The sequence below is a fragment of the Ciconia boyciana genome, chromosome 18 (assembly GCF_034638445.1).
Source record: "Ciconia boyciana chromosome 18, ASM3463844v1, whole genome shotgun sequence".
Lineage (NCBI taxonomy): Eukaryota > Metazoa > Chordata > Aves > Ciconiiformes > Ciconiidae > Ciconia > Ciconia boyciana.
Genome location: NC_132951.1, coordinates 9621977 through 9644155, shown reverse-complemented (window position 1 = coordinate 9644155; position 22179 = coordinate 9621977). Strand labels below are relative to the sequence as shown.

The window sequence follows — 22179 nt, the reverse complement described above, 5'->3', positions numbered from 1 at the left end:
TTTCATGGACATATGCTTTCAGGAGGTATTGCTGTGGATGGTGGGCTTTTTGTTTGTTTGTTTGTTTGTTTTGGGCTTGTTTTTTTTTTCTTTCACCCTCTCTGCTCATTCCCATTGGGCAGTTCCTCTGGGTCCTGGTTCTAGTGCAGTTCACTTCAGACTCCCATCTTTTAACCCTGCTGTGCTTCTCCTACTGCTGAACGTAAGAAGGACACCAGCTCCGGCAGCCAAAACTTTTAGTCACTGACTGCCTGCAATAGTGATAGAAATACACAGATTAATGTGGATTTGGGGTGGGAAAACTGGAGAATAAGTCACAACTTCAGGTAGGATGAAGTAAGACAGGGAGATATGGACTAAAAGTCGCTGCATTGAAATGGAGAAGTCTGTGGCTGCAGAGATTTGTAATTGTTTGGGCCCTGTCAGAGATGAATGGCTACATCTCTTTCCTAAGTCATCTGCATAGCTGGGTAAATGTGATTGCATTGATTTAGTGTGTCTTCAAGAGTCTTTTTACAACCACAGGAGCTAGAAATGTCTTTTGTTGTTGTTGCTTTTTTTAATGAAAGCTGACGTTCTGGAGCACAATTCAGCAGGAAGTGGGGGTAAGTTTATTGGCTGTTTTGGTGGGGCCTGGAGAATAATTCTGCCTTTCTCCTGCCTTTTGTCTATTCAGACTGTAAATTCATTGAAGCAGGGACTGCTTTCTACTGTGTGCCTTTATAGCACTTGCTGCAATGGATCTGTGCTCTCAGCTAAATCCCCTAAGGCTTAACAAAATATAAATTAGGATAATGGTATAATAAGTTAAATGTTAAATGGTCGTGGAGGGTAGTTTATTTACATGAATTATCACCTTAAAAAAAAACCAACAAAAAAAGTCCTTCTGAAATCCTGGTGGGAGTTTTAGCTTTGTGGAAAAAACTATGCATTATTCTACAGTATTGAGAAGACAGGGCAGTCATATAGTGGTTGTGCCCCATTTTAATGGAGAGGACACGGGCTGGTTTCAGACTTCCTGTACCCCAAACTTCTCTAAGTTGAGTTTGCTGTTAGCAGTGGGAAATGACTCTCTGCAGTTCCTTTCCACAGACTTCAGTGATTGCTTTGTGTTGTACAGTGCCTTGGGCAGAGCTTAGACACGCAAGAATATATCCTGGAAAGATAAAATAATTTTTCCCTCCTTCAGCTCCTGCGCAGAGGGATCTTCAATGAGTTCTCTGTCTGTTTTGTTAAGAGAGAATGTAATGCTAAGCTGGGCAGATGTTACAGAGTGGAAGAGTGCAACAGAGCTGCAGCAAGCCTGATGTGGTGTCATGCTGGTGTAGAATTTGCACCTTTCCTTAATATGAGTGCGAATAAGGCCACAAGTGGTAAGACCTTGGGATCCAGGTTGTCGTGCATGTGTAGGAGCTCAGAAAAGATGAGTAGAATGGTGGGAATCCTCAAAATCCAGAGCAGATTTGCTCATATGTGTTGTGTGAAAAATGGTAATCTTAATTCCGCTCAGCAATCTGCCGGGTCCAAGCCCTCACCAGTAGCTCGTTCTCTTGCCTGCAAACCAGCAGCCTGTCGTCTGCATCCTTTAAGGTGCTTTGCTTAGGGCGGTGCTGAGACCTGCGGGCCCGTCCATAGCTGAAGCTAGTGGAAAACTTGTCTCTAGCTCTTATTTTTAGCATAGTTAAGATCATCAGCAGCAAAACTTTCTATTGCTCAGATATTGGAAGTCCTCATGAAAGTTAGTGGCCAGTCGATGTCTGTCTGCCAGTGTTGCACTGGCTACTTTGAGGTGACCTGCCAGCTGTGTTGTCAGGTCAGCTGGAGGCATCTTGTTCTAAGCTTTGCAGTGCGAAGCAGCCCTAAAGATGGCAAATTTTACTACCACATAACAGCCTTATTTGCAGGTTGCTCAGTGCAGTGATGCGGAGCACATCCCATATCCCTACCCACTCCTTCATAGTTTCTGGAGGCCAGAATACGCCGGCTACATTTTAGCACTGTTTGATTCAAACATTTGTATACCTGTCTCTCTGAAGCACCCGCTTCTGTAATAGATCACCCTTGTTTTTCCATTTCCAGAGCAGACAGCACAGCTCAGACACACCAAAGAGAGCCCCAATCCAAACACAGACCAATGTAAGAGAGCCAAACTGAGGACAGTGGTCTGTCAGCAGATAGTCCAGCTTGGGAGGAGGCAGAAACAGGATTTTCTGTCAGCTTCATGCCAGTGACGGCACCGCGACGTTATTTGCTGTAGATTAATGTGGGAGAAGGTCCTTGCCGACAACCCCTGTGAAACAGTTCAGCTTCAAGTGGAATTACAGTGGTCCTTTTAGATAAGTATATTTTTGCCAGCTGATCCCCAACAGCACTCCCAGTGGTGGAGAAAGCTGAAACTATTACTGTAAATACAAAAGGAAGACATACTTGGCATCCCTTTACATTAGAGCTGGCTCAGAAGAACGTCTGCGTAGCTGTTCCACTGCCAAGATGGATTGTAGTCAGATAGTACACATTGCAAAGGAACCAGAGCACACACTGAGATCTGTTGGGGTTTTTTTAACAATAGTTTATTTGTGTTTCAAAGGGATAGTTACAGGAATCCAGATCAATATGCTTGTCCAGAACTGTGCCTTCCTATTTTAGGGCCTGGATGAATAGGAGGTTACTTGAGTTCACATGCATATTGAGGGACCAGTGCCTGCGGTAATGCAGCCTCCCAGGCTTGTTACTTTTCCTTTTTCAAAGTGAACATGAAAGAGCTGCAAGACTGAAGTTGCCATTGTTCTGGTTCCTGGAGTTTTATTTTTTTTCCAACGAAGTCCATGTGGCGTTGCATGTTGTGAGGCTCTTTACGAATGCTGAGGTCGTGTCTCAACAGGAGATGGTAGGAGCTGAGCACTCCCCATCCAAGGTGTTTAAATAGGCTTTGGTTGAACCATTTTAGACATATGTCCTGAGAACATGTTGGGCTTTAGACTGAATCGAACACTTCTGAAAGGGAAGGAAGATTGACTGTTTCAGTTAAATGTTCTGATTTTTTAAATGGAAAATTGTAAAAGTACAACTTTGCTTTGATGAAAATATGTTCAGCATTTCCCAGTCCCAGGTTTTGAAACCATCTGTATATTTTCATGGTTTCAGTACTCTATCCTATTTGTTGGGACAGGAAAAATGGTTGATTAATGGAGTTGGTTGCATGGGACCAAAAAAATTATGTCTGGTTGGTTCTGTTTCTGAGATCTTTTGAAATGCTGGTTCAGACAATGAGTTGTAAGTGCTTGAGAATTAGACCTGTAATTGCTTTGAAAATCTTGGTTTATGACCTGTTTTTTCTCTACTGATCTTGATGTATTTTTAAAGGACACAGGCAAAACATGAGTTTGAATAGACTCAGGTACTTAGATGCTCAGAGTAAGAGTAAGAGTAAGATATTTTCCTATACAGAATTTCAAGCCCTGATTTATAGCAAGCAATAGATTTCTGACAGTTTTAAGCAAGCATGTACCACTGCTGCACCTGGGTTTTTGAGGGCAAAATTGCGTCCATTACTTGAGCATATATGGTATCTGGCTGATGATGAATTATGCTGCTCATTCTTTGAATGGTGCCACTGCATTTTTTGTGAAGTGTAGACTCAACAAAGTATCAGCAGACGGAGCCAGTTTCTTCTGAATTTCAACCTATGACAACTTTCTCCACACGCACTGGTCTACATTGATCCAAGGGGCTATCTTGATGGGTGCGTTCCAACACAGCAGTGCTTCAGAATTCAAATTCTGGTGTCATCTGGCACATTTCTGATGTCTCTGTCTTTAGTGATGACATCCTGTTACATGAAGAATTTTGGCTGGTGCATGGTGTTCTCCTTTCAACTGTTTTACATAGCTGAGGAAGACACCATCCTAACTCAGTACAGTTTGCAGCAGCGTATCTGGTATTTGTTGTGAGAAGGGCTTCTTTAATCTTGGCTTACTTTTCTCCATTTTTCTCTTCCCTCATGTGTTTCTGCATTGCCCAGCATGAAAGGTGGGGCAGTCACTGGTGGTGGCACTGTTGCAGGAGCAATAAGCACTGTGGCGGTCCCAGTGGAGGCCAAGAGAAAGGAGTTGTGGTTCGTCAGGGATTTCACAGCCCTCACTCTTAATTGCATTAGAAGGTGAATGATTGGGAAGGTTATGAGAAGGATGTGGATTCTTCTTCTGTTTGCCACTGGTTTTGTTGGTTTGTTTTTACCTGAGCTGATGGGCATGGTGGGGAGCAGGGAAGACTCTTCCTAGACACCCCATCACTATGAGGGGAAGAAATGGTTTTACAGGCTTTAAAGTAGCAAGGCAAGATTTCCAGAAGTGCATGAATTGGGAACCAGCCACAATTGTGGGGGACATTTTGAGAGCAGAGCTCTTTCCAGATCCAGGTCCCTTTAAAAAGAAACCTTTAGCATGTTTCTGACCCCACAGAATTAGGGGACTGGTCCGCCACTGCTGTGATGAGAGGGACAATGAGAGCGTGGTCCAGAAGACACTTGCACAATCCTTCCTGGCTCTGGCTAGGACTTGAAGTTCCTTGCCCTCCTGAACACAGTAGAAAACTCTGCACGCTGACATTGCCTTGCAGGTAACTGGCTGGGAAAGGATTTCTTCAGGGCTTATACTCCACCTCCACCCACGCTTGCAGTCCCAGAGTCACCAAAGAAAGTTTAAAAATATTCTGCCAAATGTTTGCTCAGTTAAATTTTTTAGGCCTTTTTGTATTTAACCCATTTTGATTCTTGATTTTTTTGTTCCTGTCTTCCCTTAAAAAAGTTTCCCTTCTGGGCGATGATCCTTAGGAGACGGATGTGTAGGAGACTCATAGAGAGACTGTCTTAGCAGTAGTCACCTTGTAAGTACTCCCATGCAATGCTTTTCTCTATGCACATTTGTGACCTGGGAGTTTTATTTAGCACTTTTTGATGGGAATCAAATCAGGGTTGGATTTCAACATCTCTTGGAGAGGGAACGCATGGCACATACTGCAATGCAGGGAAGAATACCCAGCACATCATGTGCCTCCTCACTCCTCATTCTTCACTTTGTTCTTACTGTTCTTCAAGTTGAGGGATCCGCCTCTATTTCCCCCTGTTCAGGAGTAAAGTCACTGAACCAGAGGGGTGACTAAAAGGCAGAGGAGTTCTTGTTTTGGCGTAACAAGAGATAGCCTTTCACTTCTGCTCTTTTGTGCTTTGCACAACTTTTGGAAGAAACAGTGGGCTTCCACGTTTATCGTATCTGCAGCATGACGCCATGGGATCCCTGTGTTGGGTCTACCTGTGCTTCTGGTTTAAGAGAGGAAGAGAGGGGCAGGGTGCAGCTCCAGGCTCAGCCCAAGTCACTTAATCAACCCCTCACCTCCAGGGGCTGAGAAACGTGCTTGGGACGTGCTTCCAGTTGGCTCTCGGATGCAGAGGGTCACGGTCTGTCCCAGCAATGGTTCCCCCCACCCCGCACTGGGGCGGTGGAAGTGCAAAAACTTTGATGTACAGTCAGCAGTTCTTGTAGGAAGTTTATAACCTGTTCATTTATCAAGATTTTCAATGTGTGCACGGCTGGAGAGGAATGAAAGCCACAGATTTATTCCTTTAGGAGGTGGGTTAATCCTGTTCCAGCAGTTCCTGGGCGGGGGTGGGTAGCAGGAGAGGGAGCTTTTTCTGTACCGTCCAAGGCAGCACGCTGTGAGGTGCATTCAGATGAGTTTCACCTCAGCACGCACACTGCGTCACCTGGGCTCCCTTAGCAGGTCTGCTCTTCAGCATCCCAAGAGAACCCCCGAAACAAATTACCAATTACAATTTGTGCTTTAATTAAACAGAAAGGTGGGCATACGCTTCAGCTTTGCTGTGAGCCACAGCATTAAATAATCTCTTGAATGATTACAGACCCAGCAAATTGGGGCACTGCTCACTGCCTTTCTTCACATACTGGTGATTTACCTCAAAGATTCCCCTGTGAGTGGTGAGTTCGGTGTCCTCCTAACCTGTCCCAGACAGGTTTTGAGGCTTGGGGATGGTATGAAGAGCCTTGAGCATCTGTTGAAGTTGGAGGGAGCCCCATGTCGTTAAGGGCCAGCTGGAAGATGCTCAGAATCCTACAGCATCTGGGCCCTGTGTGTAAGACCTGATGTTAAAGCAAGGAGCATATCCAAAATTTGAGCCACAGAGGGAAGCATTGGCAACATGACAGGAGCCCAAAGGTTGTGCTTCATTTGCATGTGTATTTGCATAATTGCAAATGCATGAGATGCACATTAATAATCACTCTTGCATCTTTATCATTCTCAATAGGTACAGAGAAAATTTCTTGCTCTTGGAGTTCATCAGCAATAAAAACCTGCAGTGTCCTCATTCTGTAATTGCAGGGAATTAGGGACACCTTGGAAGGGACATGTTTTATCATTCTGTTGGATGTGTCTGCCCTTAAATCTGTAGTCCATAAAATTTAACTCTGGACTAGTTCTGGGCAAGAGAAATTCGCTGTGAAGGGAAAAGTACTTTGAAATTTTTATACTAGTGGGGATATTTTGAGGAGCCTAGAACAGCTGGCACCTGGATCCTGTTGAATTTCAGTGGAAGTTACACTGCCTCTTGCTCTGTTCAAAGCCTCAGCAAAACCCTATGGGGCATGACCAAGGATGAGTGTAATTCTTTTTGGGTGTTCTGTGTAAGGACTTAGTGGGACTGACTTAGAGTGCTGGTTACTCTAGATGTATAGTCCCATACTGTCCCTGCCACAAAGACTTTATTTCTCAAGTAGGCAGATCATAAGAAGGATTGGAAGAGGGAATGCAGAGTCAAAGGGTTTTGCATATCAGAAAAAGCTGCTCTTTACCAGCTTGTCTTTTTTTAACCTCATTAACTAAATTTCTCATTCTCAAGATTATATTTACTTTTCAGAGTCGTTCCTTCTGACACCACTCTTCTGCATTATACTGTGATGGCATTACTTAATTGCTGAAAGTCGCAGTGGTTTTAGGATGGAGCGTGATAGATTTCTGCAAGTGATTAAATGATGCAGTTGTCTGTTGCAGGAGGGACCGGACTGTGATGGCCTTGATTTGATGGACCAGTGCTGTGTTCCAGCCTGGAAAGTCTGGGCTTTGCTCATGTACTTCTACAATGTTTTTGTTACAGTTGGCCCGAAAATGAGAACTCAATTCAACAGAAAACATTTTTTTTACTTTATAATGTTTGTTTTAATTTTTTCTCAGATTTAAAACTTTTAACATTTTTCAGGATGGGGGAGATGGAAGGATATGATTACATCCAGCCGAAACCATCACTGTCCAGTGGCTTGGATTGAGATGACTCAAATTCAGAGTCCTTCTTTTCTTTATTCGGGCCTTGAGTCAAATCTAGGTGGGTACCTTAATCATGTTAGAGGGCATAGATTCATGAATCCCATCTTGATCTTCTTTTAAAACAATAGTGTAACTGAAATTTATTGCTACAGTGTTTGGTTCAACAAATCAGCATTTTCTGTAAAAACAAATAAATGTCAATAGGGATCATTGCTATTGTTCCTTTATCTTCTCTGCTGGATGTGCTGTAATTATGGAATATTACCTTAATTGGTGAAGACAGGATAGGTTATGTATTTACCACTGCAGCATCTCAGTCTAATGTCTCTCTTGGGATACTGGCTCCAGAGTTTTCTCAGTGAAAAAGGAAATCTTCATTAATTTGTCCAAGGAAGCAACAGGCTGTGAAGAAGGGGACAAGCTACTTACAAGCCTTGTTCTGCATGACAGGAGTCCCATGATTTGGCAACAAGCAATGCCCTGTTTCAGGCACCTGCTTTGCCTCAGTAGGATGAATTCGTTGCTGGTGATTGTCTGGTTTACGTTGCTGGTGTACGTTTTCTCAGGGATCTGGGAAACTGCTGAGTTTTTGCATAATTGTCTTTACACTTCCATTTCAGGTGTCTTCAAATGTTTCTAAACAACACATAGGAGACTGAGCAGGCATTGATTGGTTTCTCTAAAGCAGAGATCTCACGCTTTTCTTCAACAGGATTTCACTTTACCCTTCAAATAATGTTTGTGCCCTCAGAGTCATTGTGGCTTCTGTGCTTACTTTGAAACTGTATTGATCATGTAATTAAAGTGTCTTCCGACCGCCTCAGGAATCTAACAAGATTGAGACCTAGGCTTTCTTGGCTGGTTTCAGAAACCTCAATCTGTCCTTCATTTTAATCTTAACTCCCAACATGATTCTTGCAGTTGCTGACAGATCTTGCAGCCTGTGCTCCTCAGAGTCTTCAACCATGCAGAATTCAGTCAGCTGGAAGATTTAGATGGATCTGAGTCCTGCACTGTGCTAATTCCAGTCTTGCATTGCAACTGTCTCATTTTAGTGGTAGTAGACTTCTGTCCACAGGCCCCAACGAAGACATGGGGAATCACTGTGCAAACACATGGAGATACATTCCCTTGGCCTTTGCCAACTTCCAGCAATGAGAATGGTTCTAGTAATTTTATTTAAAATTCTACATCTGATGGAAAGATGAATGCAATAATCATCATTCACTGTTCAAAATTATCATTGGTTCCCTTTCTCTTGGCTGTGTATAACGCCAAAGGTGCTTGCATAAAAAAACACATTAGAAAGATATCTGATTGATTGACTAACTTAAGTAGTACTACAAAGTGAGCCAATAAAAAAGAAGCAAGACTGTCAACCATTCAATCTCTTTTCATCTCTGCAGTATCTTTCACAGCTACTACTTCAAAGCCCTTCACAAAATTATCAATACTTTAAAAAGCTGTTTGGAATAGATAGTACAATTCCAGATGCAGCTAAATTATTTTGGGAAAGAAAGGGTTTAAAAAAGTTGTTTCAAGGAATAAAATACACACTAGTAACAAGAGGAGGCAAGTCAAGAGTGAATGTGAGTACACTCTGGCAGAGCGCTTCCCAGCTGAGGAATATAATGCAAAAAGCCTATTGGCCAAAAGTTTTTGTTCAAGACTTCCAAAGTCCAGCATTACCTATAATCATGTCCAATCTCTTGCTGATCCAAAAAACAATTTTTCAACTCAATTCCAGCTGAAATTAGAAACCCATGTAGAGATCTCAGATTGGTGAAAAAAGCCTGTTACCATGCATGCCAGAGATCATTCCTGCTGCCACATTCTGGACCAAGTGCAATTTCTTCTAATAAAAACATTTCTGGCAAAGCTGTACATTAAGAGTTAGTGTAATCGAATCTGGATCCGAGGAAAGCATGCAAGCTTGCTTCCAAGTCAGCAAGAGTTAGGCAGGATTTAATCCTCCATGTATTTTTATTATGATATAAAAAGCTGTTATATTGGTATTTTTAATACATTTATCAAAAGGAAACTGCAAATCCAGACTCACTTCCAAATTTCCCACTGATATAGGAATGAGTAGCTGAGACAATTCTGAAGTGAACTAAGGCAATGGGATTTTGTAATATGGGCTTAGCTGCCAGGACACCAGCACTCGGATTTGACTTTTAACCAGTTCACACTAGACCTATGCAAACATTTTCCCTGAACTATTTGCTGTAGTGTGAAGCTGATTTTTTTCCCCCCCTCCTGTCTGCTCTGTTTGTGCACATTTTTCTGTTGGCTTCTCATGAACATTTTAGCAACCCATAGGATCTCCTGGGATGACAAAGCCAGTCACCAGCCATGCACCAGCAGCTCCCACCACAACCAGCACCACTTACTTAGGGGCCTAAGAATAGGAGGCGGCAGACATTTCTATTAAACCCTCTTTTTTAAAAAGAGCTTGGCTCTCATTTGCTAGTCTAAATAAGGTCCAGATTTTCAGAATAGCTCTATAGATTGCGTGCTGAACACTTGTGAAAATAGAGTCTACATTTCGCATCTACTCTGGGGCTCAAGGCTTTCAGAAAGCTGGCCTCAAAATTTCTTGTTCTTGGACAAACAACGAATGTTTGGGGATACCTTGGGGTTCATTCTGCCTTCCTTACCCTGGGGTTTCCAGTGGTGGGACACCATGCAGCGTGAGTGGCCAGGCTGGTGTGACATCCTGCAGGATGCTATGGGAGGACGTGGTAAGGGGCCTCTGATATGGGAGATGGGCATTTCACTCCCTGCTCCACCACAGATGGCCTTCAGGGTCTTTGGCTGGGATTTTCAGGCTGTTTAATGGGTGTTTCAGGGTCAAAAGGAAGTGATTCAGCTTTTGAGTTCTAGAAATAAGATACTTTGAAAGGACCTGATTTTGAGACCTACCTCTGCCCTTTGATATATGCCAAATTAGGTGGTGAGAGTGGAGGCACTCCCAGTCATCCCTCAGAGTTGGTATGCTCTGACTTCTTGGTTTGTTTGTTTGCTTTTTAAAATTCTTGCCTCCTAGGAATTTGTGAGGACAAATGCATTAACGCTATAAAAAGTGTTTGGGAACTAAGCTAACAGAGACAGTGTAAATCCCATGTACCGATTCTGAAGCCCAAATTAGAGCAGCCTAGGGGCATCTCACCATCTTTTTATTCCTTCTCAGTACCAATTACTTTTGGATGCTAAACAACCTGTCCTGAAGCCTGACTGTACTACAGTATCTTTCATCCTAAAAAACCCTAAAACTACACAGCAAATATATTACATAAACCATACAGGGATCATTTTACCTATCTTTAGAAAGCAGCCTCTTGTGGGTTTGGAAAGTGTGAGAACAGCAGTGTTATGCAGGAAGCACCATTTTTAATCAGGATGCTTTCATCTCCACAGTTGAAAGTCCCTTGCCAAAAGCGCTCTCATCTCTGACCCCTTATGCGGTGATATAATGTAGTTCCTCCTGGGGCATGAGAGACGCTGAGGTCAGCTTTGCCATGTAGTCTGAATTACTGATACTAAAGAGGATAATTGGCATTTCTACCACCTGGTAGAGTTAATAAGACAGCATCCAGATCAACTGTCTAGAGCCCTGTAAAATAATCATAAGGAGAATACAGTTCTTTAATAGCAATAAAAGTATAATAAGGTCCTCTAAATAGAGTAACAAAAGTTGAACGAACCCAATATTAAAACACTATATATTACTAGATTTTTTAAAAAGTCCATAACAAGGAGATCCTTTGGCACACAAGTATAAAATCAAATTTAACAAGCGAGTTAAATAAGCAATTAGGAGTGGGGATTTTAAACTTCTTTCTAGTCTCAACTGCTCTAATTTAGCACAAGTGGAGATCTGCCTCGTGTATTGCAAACCCTCTTTGGTGATGGCCATACCTGAACAGTGGCATTATCGGAGAGATTGGCATTTTTAGAAAAAGATTGAAGACCCGATTCTCATGGTGGGTCAGATACCCCAAAATGACCCTTTCTTACATGATGGCCATGTGTCTGAATGCTCACCCAGGATGCTGGAGACCCAGATTCAGTTTTCACTTCTGTCTGGGAGAATTCAGGCTGAAATCTCCTTCTTTCCAGAAAGATCTCTGCCCAGGGAGCTGGTTTCTCTGCACTGGGTGCGTTTTCCAGCACTGCGGTTAGTTTTACTGGTCTCTTAATAAGAATGCAAGACACACTGGATAAGGAGGAGGGGAAAAAAAATCTGCGGCCTTGTAAAAAGTGCCTTTGCCAGTGGTAGGAGACCTGAGTTCCAGCTGTAACTCCAAGGTTGTTTAAGCGTTTTTCATGGAACAGCTGAGCAAGCAAAGAAGCAAAACCAGAGGAGCTTGGGGAGTTCAAAGGAACCGAGTGAGGTGCCTTTAGGGTTGGCGGAAGTTTTCAGGTTGCTGTTTTGAGCATAGGAATCTAAATTCAGAATCTAAATCTGAAGATCTGAGTCCTGTTTTGGCCTCGACCTGATGCACTCTCAAAAAAAATTACCTTTGCCTTAAAAAATGTGTATACACCAAGCAACAGGCGTATTTTCTGTTGGATGAACTCTCCCAGGAAACCATAGTATTTTTCTAGCTCAGCCACTGGGATTTTACTGGCAAATTGCACGTCAGCGTGTGAGGTCCTCAGATGCTGTACGTTGGAGGAGCTCCGTGACTGATACTGCTGGTATTCATGTTTGCACCAGTGCCATTTGAAGAATCTGATCGCTTATAGCCATAAAGAAGATAAGGCATCCTATCTGCTTTTCTAATTGATGAATCTGTTGTGGACGTCCTTAAAATAAGGTGGGATTTTTAAGCCATTCTCTTCAAGTGTTGTTACAAGAGGGATTTTAGAAGGATTTTGCAAAGCTGGACTGGTGTGTTGCCATCCCTGGCAATTCTTTGTTGATAATGGACTCCATCGCCTTAAAAGTCTCTGTTTCTGCAATTATTGAAAATGTCATGGATGGTAACTGACCAGCAAAGTAAAGACAACCAACTGTTTTGGAGGAGTGAAGTGTCTCAGCCACATTTTGCTTTGCCATTTTCATATAGCATCTGTCTTGCTCAGGAGCGTGTCCTGGTTTAACTCGCTGCTCAACAGCAGCAGAGCAGCAGTGCTGGCCCTGCAGTCAGCACTAGACACATCCTTTTTCATTCTCCTTTGTATGACTGAATATTTCCCTTTAGCTATTTTATTTTTTACAAAGAAACTTTTATCTGTAGCCACATGTGCAAAACTCTCAAATGGGCTGTTTCAAATCTAGTCAAGGTCATTGAAAAAAGATATTTTTAAAGTGGCTAGGGCTCTTAAAAGTCCTTTTGGATTCCCCAGAAGCAAAAAAGCAGCATTTACCCTGTAAGCCTTATAGATCAAGGACTTGAGTATCTTTCAACATCCTAAAGCCCGTGCAGACTTTAAACTGGTATTCCCAGCTCATTCGCCAAAAGAAGAGGAGGAGGAAAATGAAATGAACTGAAAGCTTTTGCCTTGAGGTCTGGTGCAATAGGCCTTCTGAAGTCTGGAGTTGGAATTGTTTCAATCTATGTAAATATCGGGAAATGAAATTCCATATGTCCCATGCCAGATGCTCCCAGCTGCTGCTGCTGTGTGGGGAACGGTAAGTAGACAGTTTAGCCTTATCAGGCGGGGGGGGGGGGAACCAAAAAAAAAACCCAAAAAACCCAGAAAGGGTGGGAGGGGGGCGGATTGTCATTTTGAGGTCAGGAGGGTAATGTGTACAAGTGCCTATGCCAGTGAGCTGACAAGCCAAATCACTGGACAGTTATAAGTGCCGTGTGAGGCTTAAAACTGGAAGACGCCAATGAGAGCATCACAGGACTTGGCATGAGAGCTTGACTCTAACGTATATTGTTTATTTCAAAGTGTATAGAAATTGCATGCGTATGGGAAAGAGTCAGGTTTGGACCGTGAGTGGCTCGAATGGGTAAAACCGACTTTGTTGTAGCCTGGGAAAAATAGCACAGAGCAGGCACAGGCCCATCGCTGAACCAACACAAGTTATTGCCAGTGACTGCACAGGCCACTTGTCACCAGTCCCCGCCATTGCCCTTGTTCATCATCCCCTCTCCAGCTTTTTGGCTGGGCCTTCTTTGTGTCTTATGGTAGGCTCGCACGTTTATTTAATAGATTTGCTATTTATATCACAAGCGTCGTGCTGTGGAAGGGAAAGAAGTAGAGCGACGCAACCACAATTTGAAATGACCTGTTCTTAAAAAAGCACACACACCCTAATGAAACTAGAGATTTAGGAATCCTCGTGGAAACTCCAGCTGCCTAAAAATAGGCAGTGCCCCTCTCGCATCTGCACGGATCCCTCGCCGTGCTCCTGGCCGTCAGCACAGCCGTGCTCCGGCCTGGCCAGAGGCGGGTGGAAGTGCCGCCAGCCTGGCCTGGAGCAGCCCTCTGCCTGGTCCAGCCCACGCTTGGGTGGCTGCTCCTGCCTCCCTCCCCCTTTTTATTTTTATTTTTTTTCTAACACAGTGACAAGTGGAACGGTCTCCAAAAAAGAGCGGCCTTGTGGCTTGCCCCGACATCGCTGCAGACATTCAGTAAACACGAGGGAAGCCGGAGCCCCATGGCCGGGGCGCGGGAGGGAGCAGGCGAGGAGGGCCGAGCGGTTACTCAGCATTTACTGTCTGAGAAGGTGAGAGTTACTGTGGAAAAACCCTGCAGCTTTATTGTTCTAACCTTTATTTAAATATAGAATCTATAACCCGTTTTTCCAGAGAATTTAAAATAGCAGTTTTTCTGCTCGCAACTGCCCCATCCAACTTCTGAGGTATCACATACTTATGTATTATTTTATGGAGCTGACAGAGGGGGAGTCTAGGGGGAAAAAATAGCTGAAATAGCCAACAGCAGTGTGTGGAATAAACCCGTGTGTCTCGGGAGGAAGGTTGGCTGCCGCGAGCCTGCCAAAGCCTGTGCTTGCTTTGACGTTAGCCTGCCATCCTCCTCCCGCGGCTCCCCGGCACGAGGGGCTTGGGCCTCGGGGCTGCCAACAAAAACCACCGTGTCCCCACGCAGCGCCCGCGAGAAGGGGTTAGGCGGGCGCCTTCGCCCCCGCCGTCCCGCCTGAAAGAATTATTTGTAAACTTCACCAGCGGAGGCATATCATTAGAAGTGATATTTTCTAGTGGCACGCCTGGAAAAAGAAGTGTGTGTGGGGGGAGAGGGTATCAAATGAGCGTGGTGGTTTCCTCGGTGCTGCTGGAGCTGGCCGGTCGTGCTGCTCTGCGGCGGGGTTTGTCCAGCCTCAGGACGCAGGGCCTCCCCCGCCGCTGCCTGTCCGAGACAGGCAGCAGCGTTTTGGTTTCTTGTATGTCAGAGGAATCCCTTACAACACCCATTCCTGCTCCCTCTTTGTTTTCTTTTAGTATGTTTTTAATACTTCGCTAAACACTTTTGCTATAGAATGAGAGGTAGAGAAGCTGTGAGGAAAACACCCTCCTTTATTCTCAAAGGGGAAACCTGCACATGTCTGTGGGGTAGTGTTTAGTCCAAAGCAAGGCTTTTTTAAGCTATGAGTGCTCATGTTGCGGTATTCTCTTGAAGTCCCTGTGGAAATCTGGGCCTTGGGTAGGTAGTGCTGTACCTAGCCTACTGATGGGCAAGACAGACCAACTGCATGTGGGGAGGTTGGCATGGCTCGCTGAGGGTCATGCTGTGGAGCTTGGTGGCAGAGCCAGGTCTGCTCCGCTGCCAGTGTGGTGCCCAGAGCCTGCTCGACGATTTTTTATGTTGGCCATTTTCTGTGTGGCTGTTTCTGTCCCGTTCTCACAGTGACGAGTGTTTTGTTCTGCAAAAGGCATGGTGTTTTTCCTCTTGAAAGAGTGTATTTTGGGGCCTTAAACTGCATCAAAGCAGTCAAGGTGTGCATATGGGTATGCCAGCAGAATCTCAATGGATGCACTTATCACTCATGTATCTGTTCCCCTGGTGCTTCCCTCCCCTCTCTTTGTTAGGTGCTTCCGTGATGTCATAGGATTTAATTCTTAATTTTCTGTGGTTTTGAATGGTTGGCATTTTGATTATCTGATGGCTGACCAAAAGTTGCCTACCTGTCTCCTAGTCTTGGTAAATGGGGCTGCAGAACTCAAAAAGTGTTTGAAAATCATGGCTGAAAGATACGGGGGTAGGAAGCGTAAAATGAATGTAAGCTATCAAAAGGTGTTAACCAAATCAAAACGGAATGAAGACAGTGGGTTGGTGTGCATCCATCTCATCAGGCAGGGTTTCAGAAAAGCGAGTTTGTGTGGAAAAGTTGCACTGTCTTTGTTTGAAAAATAAAAATGAAACATTTTATATTGAGTTGGTTATCTCAAGGTAAAACTGTAGTGTAGACAGGGCATGAGGAAGTTTCCTTTCCAAAGTTTGACAAGACCACTCCAGTGATGCTTTCCAAGCAGGTTTTTCATAGCCAGCTAGGTGGACATGAAAAGCGGTGATCCTTCCTGACCACCTGGTGTTTTACATGATAGTAGTTGTCTTGGTATAAAATCGCAAAGGAATTTTGTGCCTTTTTTTTTGTTTTTTCTTTTTCTTCACGAGGTGAGGTAAAATTACTGGTCCCTTGCCAGTCCTTTTGATTGATCAAGTTGAGGTAGGGGATTGTTCACGTTTGCTATTCATTCACAACTTGTATTGTATAGTGAGACACTAAAAATCTCTTTGATGCTCCCAGAATAAACTTCCAAACCATTTCAAATAAAGACCACGGCAGTAGGTTAATCAGTGACTCAACCAATATATTCTGGTACAAGTTCTTAGATCAATCATCATTTATTATGGAAATATACAGAAGTGCTAAGAGAGTATTGTGTATGTTATCAGGAACAACATACAAATAGTAAATAAAAGGAGACTGCTAAAGATCTAAACTGAACAGAAAGTGCAGAGATAGGAACGGGTTTGAAAGATTTTCAAAGATCTTCACCTCTGTGTTTCCTCTACTGCTGTCCAATATGGCATCTAAGGTATTCACAGGAAAGGTGACTTTTTTGGGGAGTCCTTGTGTGAGCGTAAGTTGCTTATAATGTGTCTTTCTGACCAATGTCTCTAAACATGTGGAATGCTAATTGATTTTTTTTAAACTTCTGTAATCACATGGGATTTAGGTTTCCTTTGAAGTCCTTAGTGAAAGTTCAAGTTGGTTTTTATTTACCATAATTTATTTACCTACTTTTAACTGTGAAAAAGGGCACTTCTACCATGATGTCAGGGGGCCAGCCTTCCTCTGTGCTCCCCTCCCACAATGTGACCATTATATCAACATATGGCAAACATTTCTCCTATTCTGTGTTTACTCCCAGCAGTAAAAATTCAGTAAAAAGCCAAGGGCCTTCCATAGAGAGAGGAAAACTCAGCTACAACCTTCAGGACAGGAAAAGCAAATACACTTTTAACAAGAAAGTTATTGGGACATTGCTAAATATTTCCAAGAAATAAAATAACAAAGGAGCTTGTATCCAAGAGGAGTCACATATCTTCAGAAAGTATAAGCATCATGGAAAAAAATCCTGAAGGATTATTATTGAAAGGTTAGCTGAAATTAAAGGCATGTTTATGCAGCCAAAGAGTTTTTGGGCTTTAATTCATTAGCTCAGGTTTCATCTACCAGGATTCCGCCCCCGGCACGTGTAATAAGATTAGTTCATTAATCGTCAAGTCCTTGGGAATTAACATACTGGAGGTGCTTTTCTCCCCCTCTGAAAAGTCCCCCTGGATATATAAACACAGCAGTGATTTTGTTCAACGTGGGATCAGAGTTAGTCGTGCCAGGTTTGGCTTGATGAGAGTGACTGAATCCTATAAACAAGTGAACAGTGGGAGAAACGTATTAAGAAAAAACCTCGTTTTGTCTTTTAGAGTTGTACTGCAATGTTTGGCTGATTGCATGTGGAAATCCAGTGTATTAACTCTTTTAAAGAAGAAAAAAGAAAAGAAAGAAAAAAAGGAAATACAGAGTGGCTTGTTTTACAGGATAATTACCCTGGGAACTCTGCTCCCTACCTGCCATCCCATTAGAAAAGTGAGGATGAAAGGTCAGAAGTGGACCCAAGCAGCAGATGGGCAAGTGTGTGGTATGGATGTGTGTGTATCCTTGGGGCCAGACCTGGGCAGAGTGATGCAGAAGCATTTCTGCCTCCCAGGGAGATGTTTTGTACATCCGTGGAAGGGACGGCAACACTGTCCTGGGGCAACACTGGCCTTGCTCAAAAGGCAGGACAGAGAGTTGAGTTGCTCCTACAGCAGATGGCTGAAGGTAGGTGGAGGGAGCGCATGGTCAGCAACATGGGAAAAGGATTTTGGGACTCTTGTCTTTCCTTCCCTCACTCAGAGCCTAAACAAGGTCAAGGCAAGATGTGGCCCAATCCTTTTCACTGACTGAATAGGAAAGAACCACCTTTGTAACAAGGTCTTTTAGAAATCACTTGGGTCGTGCGCCCATTTACATTCTGCCATGTTGTCATGCAATTTAAGCAGATTAAAAACACATTTAACAAAGTGCAAGGAAGGAAATGCCCTGATCCCAAGTGGCAAGGGTCAGAAGTGACATGAGTGATTAGGTGCGTTATTGGGTATTTTGATACGCCGTTGCTTAGTTCTGAGGTTCTTTAAGGATTTTGAAGCAGGGAACGTAAGGCATGAGGCTCTGGACTCATGGGAATTTTATCTGCCAGAGGATATTCGGCTTTCCTTTTCTTGTAATTTCTGAATCCATTTTTTCTTCTCTCTCAAATCAGATACAAGCTATTTTGTAACAGAGGTATATTTCACTTTTGGAGCTATAGGAAAACATTCCTGACATTGGCAAAGGAGACCAGGGTGGGATGATTTATGGGTAGAAGATTAAAAAGAGCTAAATATACCTGCTTGGTTTAAAAAGACTAAGTAGGTGTATGATAACTATCTTCAAACACATAAATACTAGAGAGAAACAGAAATGTCTAGTTTGAGCCAACAGAGGCAAACCCGTAGGCAGTGAAAGGAAAATAAGTAAAACTCAGGCTGAGTATCAAAAGAAAATTCCTAGTAGTGAGATCTCTCTAAAAATCTCAAGGTACAACAATGGTCCAGTTGTAATAATGTCGTAAAAGTGTCCCAATGCTACAAATATTGTAAAGAGTGCTGGGGATTTCCCATTTATTATGCCCAGGTGGGATTAAATAACCCAGGCAAAGGAAGGCTTGATTCAGTTATTAGCCCCTGCGAGGATCTGGAAGGAGTGCAGGAGCAAATCAGGTAAACCTCTCAGTGCCAATAAGTGGAGGGAGACAATGACCAAAAGAAAGGTGAATATGAACTTATCCTATTTGGGCTCAAAGTGCGATCTGAATGGTGAATGCTTTTAATGAAAGCATGGCTGCTTTAGTAACCCAATACCTCCATTACTATTTTAGGCTGTAATTGTAACTAATAGAAGGAAATGGACTTATATTTTGCTAGAATGCATTATTTATCAGTAAGAGTTTGAGGATTCATACAGCGTTGTGGTGAGAACTGCTTGATAAAGAGAGCCTAAATAGACTGAGTCAGCTACACTGTATGAACTGGTTTTTTGAGTGTAAACTGTAAGTCCAGAACAAAGCAAAAAAAGAGAAGAATAGTTCTGTATTGACATGGCCAAAGGAGACTTTGTAGAGTAAAGGCAGCAAGAAATACAAGGTGAGGGTCACTGTGGGATATACGGCCTGTAAATAAAGAAGAGAGGGAGTAGGGAGAGGGCAGAATATCCCAAATGTTCCTAAATCAAAGGGGCAATATGTAGAGAAGGACTGAAAAAACAACAGTTGCAGGGACCCTTTCCAGATCTGTGGAGCTGATGACCAAGCCCTCCTAAGATCATAAAGATCCAGGGGACGTTCAGTTTCCTGGAACAAAATCCTGTACTTCTTTCCTTAAGAGAAACTTCGTCACCACAGGATAAATCACTGCAATCCCAACAAGGTGAATCCTGCTGAATTTGAATTCTATGCCATCCCTTTGCCAGGGAGGGAGCAGTCTGGGGCTACAAATAATGGAGTAACATAGCAAAGAAACACAATAAATGTGGTTATCAGGAAATGTTTACAAGCAAAGGGCACTGGGCTATGAAATAGTCACTGCAGCATGATGGTGGAATCCTATTGTTTAGGGCTTTTTTAAAGCTGTCTGGACAAAATCCTAGAAAACGTCTTTGAAGACAAACCTGCATTGGCAGGGGAATGAGCTGAATGATCTAACTGGACTTCTCCACCTCCAGCTCTGGCGATCTGCACACAGCTTCCCACGAGGAAAGATGAAGCCCTGCTGCCTGAATCACTGCAGCGGGTGGGTCAGACCCACAGCCCCTTACGCTCATGACGGGCGTCTCCCAGCTCTGCAGACACCGGTGGGACTACTGCGTCGGTAATTCTTCACTGTGTAAGAAGTTGTTGCACAACCTGGCCCTTCCATTAGGAAGTGAGCCATATAATGAACAATTAACCATGCACATCCTAGACGCAATTTCTACACAATCATTTCTATTTTGTCATCCAGACTTTGGTTTTGCGGCTGCTGCTTCTTTCAAAAACCGAAGAAAACAAAGCGAGCTATTTTATATTTTGTTTTTCTTAGTAATTTATGATTAATGGGGTAAATCTTGGAATCCCTACTCAGTTTTCACTTCGTGTTACCCAGGGTTTCTGTTTATTCATGTTTTGTAACAGAAATAAAAACTATTTCCTTTTAGCTCAAGGCACCTAATCAGGATTAGGCCTGGAGCAGAATATTCTGCATTCTTGCGTTCCAGGAGTACCTTGATGTGGAGTTATCTTTTGTCAGCTGCAGACTGAATATTCAATTATACTACTGTCTTTTTTAAAAAGGTATTTTAGGGCCTATATGATAAGCTAATACTGAATACAGTTATTCTCTGCACTGCATTTCATGGTCTTCTTACAAGTTCGTTAGCTGGAAGTTGATAGTTGAAGAAGAATTTGGTTTGTGAAGCTGCCTCTCTGTGGAATTGAGGGATTGGGTGCTATTCATTGCTGTATAAGCTGTGCAGCAGTCTACTTATGGGTCACACAAGTTATGGGTCTCAGTCCTATGCTGAGCTCAGACTAGCATCCCATGCTTTTAGTCCCCAGTTTATGCAGTATCTGCAGCACAGGAGTTGCCATATCTCCTCCTACCTGTTGGCACTTCCTCCTTCTCTGCAGACCAATGAGCACTATAACGTTTACAAGAAGCTGTGATTTATGTACAAAATCAAGGCTCTTTTGAAACAGCATCTAATTCGTAGTTGCTTGAAATAACAGTCTGTCCTTATATCTCCAGTGGGTGAAGATGAGTGACTTGGAGGGAGACAGATGTCAAATCAAGGCAGAGCGTGTCCTGGATGCTTCTCAGTCGATGCCTCATTATCAAAGCCAAACTGAATTGTAGAGCTTTTCTGCAATTACAATAATAAGCAGCTTTATTTAAATGTAATTGCTTTAACTGAAAATATCCTAATGCGGTTTTTTTGTTTTTGTTCTGTCTGGTGTTTGGAAAAGTCTCCATAGCTTTGAGTCACCTATTTTGAATTTTTAAAAGGTTTATGTCTAGTTACAGTACAGACATATTATTACACATCGAGGTCTTAGTCATTTTGTTCTGCTCTTGCATCCTGGTGTGCTTATTCACTTTGGTTTATCTGACTAGAGAGGGAGGGAACTTGGAAGGAGCGGGAAGGGTATACAGATTGAAGGAAAGGTCCCACTTACCTTTAGAAGCAACTGACCTTTACTTTTTTATTATTATTATTATTTTTATTTCATTGACTTACTCTAAATAGTGATACAATTGTGAAAGAATAAGAAGTCCAGAAAAACACTGTTTTTTCTAAGACAGCTTTCTGAGTTGTACACTGTATTGGAGAATCCCATTGAGTTATAACGTCAGGTCTCACCTCCCCAAATAGCTTTTACATTTACAGTGCATTATTTGCTTTTATTTTTATACAAAGGGATTACGTGTTCCTTTTTTATTATTATTATTTTTCCTTTTCCGTTACTGTGCCTGTAACGTACTCAGAAAGCTGGGTTGTTACAGTAGTGCTTGGCAGACCTTACTAGGAACTGAGCAAAACTTCCAATCCCTTGACCTTTGGTTTTCCAAAATTAAAATTTGCAGCAGAAGTGTGTACGTTAGGCTTATCGCCTAAATATCCAGGCTGATGCTGCTGGGTTTGGGCTGCAGTGAACCTCGTTCTTCTCTGCTCTGTCGCTTTTGCTCCCCACCCTTCCTGTTTGAGCTGTGGTCTGTTCAGCCATGCAAGAGATTTTGAATCCGGACTCCTGAACCTCCTCTTGACCCTGTGCAGGTCACTGTACAATGTGAGTCACTTCACCAGTCAGCGAAGTTTGGCCTCGTTTTGCCTGAATATTGGACAAATTACATCACTGGGCTCTTGATGGGGCAGCTGTGGTCTCCGGGTCTTCCTGGCCTGGTGAGAGAAGCAATGAGATGACATGGAGGTGATACTGCTCAGCAGAAACTGCCACAGCAGTGTCCCTGAGGCAGCCTGTGTACCTGCGTGGCTCCCTGTTACTTTGTCTTCCGGCAGTGGCAAAATTAGTAAGTGTAGAAAAGACGATTATTAAACAAAACTAATGTGGTGGGAGAACTACTTAAATGCACTACACAGAGGAAAAGCATTGGCCAGGTACAAGGATAGGGCATAGGAAAATGGGGAAGGACACATCTGTAAATTAATATGAAGAAAGGAAGCAGATTTCCTTTCAGCCTGTCCTGAACACAGCTCTCTGTTTGCTTGTTGTTGCTTTTACC

The 22179-nt window shown here is 43.1% G+C and overlaps 1 protein-coding gene and 1 long non-coding RNA gene across 3 annotated transcripts in view; both read left to right on the top strand.

Annotated features, from left to right (window-relative positions):
* PAPPA (pappalysin 1) overlaps positions 1 to 22179 on the top strand; it is a 254253-nt gene that overhangs the window by 20014 nt on the left and 212060 nt on the right. The gene's annotated exons all lie outside the window — the stretch shown is intronic.
* Positions 11931 to 20788, top strand: LOC140661241 (uncharacterized). 2 transcript variants are annotated; one of them, XR_012045680.1, is made up of 4 exons: positions 11931 to 12976; positions 13861 to 14023; positions 19625 to 19785; positions 20686 to 20788. It is a non-coding gene; the product is annotated as an uncharacterized lncRNA (long non-coding RNA). The 2 variants fall into 2 exon arrangements; XR_012045679.1 differs by lacking the exon at positions 20686 to 20788 and having other exon boundaries at positions 19625 to 19889.